We start from the raw sequence: 3,049 nt of genomic DNA on the forward strand, positions 1-3,049 counted from the left end.
CAGAAACTCTCTGCTGCATATTCCTGATGACAAGACACATAGAGCTATGCTAGAGCCCTGGAGCTGGAAGAGCCATGTGGAGACCTGTGCCAGCACTGAGATGCTTCCATTGCCACTGGATCCACAAGACTTTCCACCCACTTGTCTGTGATCACCCTGCATTTGTGGTCATTGCATGTGATGTGTGAGTCTGAAAAGGGATTTACAGACTGGTATCAACATATGGGCTAATATTGGACTTATGGAGTTGATCTGGACTGGGCTGGGCTGTTTTTCTTAATGTATGATTGCTCTTTGATATAAAGTTCTCTCTTAAACACACATGAGTATCTCTGGATTTGTTTCTCTAATCTACCCAGACTAACACACACACACAAACTATATTGATTATTGTAGTTTTATTGTATGTTTTAAACTTTCATATGAATTTAAGGTTCTGTTTTACCATCTGTGCAGCAAAGTTGGAATTCCATCTGTGTTGGAATTTTGATAAGTATTACCCTAAACTTGTACTTCATTTTGAGGAATGTTGACATATAACAATATTAAGCCTTCCAATCTATGAAGAGACCTTTCATTTATTTAGGTCTTCTTTAGTTTTCTTAGCACAAATTTAGTAGTTTTTGGTATATAAATCTTTTTATGAAAGATTCATAAGTATTATATTCCCTTATGAATACTTATATGCATAAGTATTCCCAAGTATTATGTGATTTGGGATCCCTGGTAGCATACTTGTTTAAGCACTTGACTTCTAAACAGAAGGTTGGTAGTTTGATTCCACCATCCACTCCACAGAATAAAGATGTGGTAGCCAGCTTTCAAAAAGATATACAGCCTTTGAAAACCTATGGGACAATGCTACTATATCTACATGGTTACTGTCACTACATATCAGAACTGAGTTGGTTGACAGTGTATTTGGTTATTTATTATTGTAATGCTATTTTATATGCTATTGTATATGTTTCAGTTTACATTGTCCTGATTGTTATTCATAAATGTATTGAAACATAGTTTGTTTTTCATTCATTTTCTAACGAATTTCTTAAGTCTTTGAGGTAGTCCATACATAGGATAGCACTATCTGGAAATAGAGATCGTTTTATGAGTTTAATTTTGATTTTTATGTTTTTTATCCTTTCCTAATTACTGCAAACTTCCACTAAAATATTGAATAAGTAGTGACAGCTGGCATCCTTATCTTGTTCCTTATCTTAATGGGGAAGCTTTCATTCTTTGACAATTGATTATGATGCTAATTTTGGATTGTTCATGAATTAAAAAAATCAATATCAAGTATTTCCCTTCCATTTTTAGTAACTGAAATTTTTTAATATCAAAGTGTTGGATTTTAACAAATTCCTTTTCCAAATCACTTGAAATTATAATTACCTTGATATTTTATCTCGTAATGTGGTGTGTTACATTGTTTAACTTTTTTATTAAACAATGAACTTCCATTCATTCCTTGAATAAATTCCACCAGCTCATGGAATATAGTATTTTAATATGCCATTGGATTCCATTTGCTTGCATTTTGTTAAGAATTTTTGCACCTATATTCAAAATGAAGTTTGGTATGTACCTTTCTTTCCTTGTGGAGTTTTACCTGACTTTAATGACAAGATACTGCTGGGCTCATAGACTAAGTAGAAAAGAAATATTTTGGTAAAAATGCTATTCAAAATTCAACTACTATTTGTAAGTGGAGAAAAAAAATGTTTCTTCCCTGAAAACATACCAATCCAACTCCAGTCAACAAAAACATTAAATAAAATTATAGAAATGGGAAAATTGTAATAGCAAATGAATCATAGTCCATTAAAATTAGTTGCCTTTTTGTTAAATCCAACTCATAGTGGTGCTATGTGTGCAGAGTAGAAGTGTACTCCTAGGCCTTTCAAGGCCAGAGCCTCTCAGAAGTAGATTATCAGTAGTTTCTAGTTAGGTGTTTCTTGTGTGTTTGAATCAGCAAACTTTGGGGTTAGTAGTCTAATACATAACTTTGAACCAAGTATCACCCAGGGAATAGTGAATCACAGGTAACACTGAAATACAGATGAAAATGATGCAGTATAAGCATTTGATAAATAAGATTGACATAAAGGGAATTATATATATTTAGATATGCATGTGAACGTTTTTCATACGAAGATTAAAAATTAGCTTTGTTAGCTACAATGATTAGGAGAAAATACACTAAATTATTTATTTTTTAAAAGAAAAACTTTACAAGTTGAATTAAAACCTGAGTAAAATGGAATTAGAGACTACAGGAGATTTTAAACCAACCAGAAAGAAAAGACAGATTGTGTATAAATAGGTGAAAGAAATGTAAAATGATTGTGGAATCAACAGTAAAAACAAGTATGTCAAATAACTGTGAAAAATATGTTTAAATTGATGAGATAAGATCATTATCAGCTCAGAAATAACATTCAGAGGTTTATCAAGTACAAGAGCTAAACAAGAAATCTGTTAGATAAACAGAAAGTGTGATAATTTATTATGCTTTTTGAAACAACTTGCTAAAGGATCTATTTCAAATCAGAATATTCCAGAATATACAGTCAAGCTCAACAGTAATCACCTGCATAGAAGGAAGGGAGAGGAGGCCAGAGAAAACAATGTGACATTGGAATTGGGAAGGTTTTATTTTTAAAATTCATTTGTAATTCCATAAGTTTGTAATTTTTATGCTTCAAAAATTACATATACATGGAATAACATTCTTATAGCAACATTATATGCTCTTTAAAGAATTGAAAATAATATATAATGTAATCCTAATTTGTTGATAGCATTTTTTGTTTCAAAATTATAAAACAGTAAAAGAGAAGGCTAGACACAATTAAGAAAATAGGTTGAGTACCAGACATCAAGAATTTACTGTTAGGCTAAATATTTTTATGAATTTATGGATTTTAAAGGAATTTAAATTTCAAATTCTAACAAAATAATTTGATTTTATTTTCTATCTCTTTTTTTTAAATCATTTTATTAGGGGCTCATACAACTCTTATCACAATCCATACATACATCAATT

The sequence above is a fragment of the Echinops telfairi genome, unplaced genomic scaffold, assembly GCF_000313985.2.
Source record: "Echinops telfairi isolate 266 unplaced genomic scaffold, ASM31398v2 ScPeMD7_7468;HRSCAF=8506_0, whole genome shotgun sequence".
Lineage (NCBI taxonomy): Eukaryota > Metazoa > Chordata > Mammalia > Afrosoricida > Tenrecidae > Echinops > Echinops telfairi.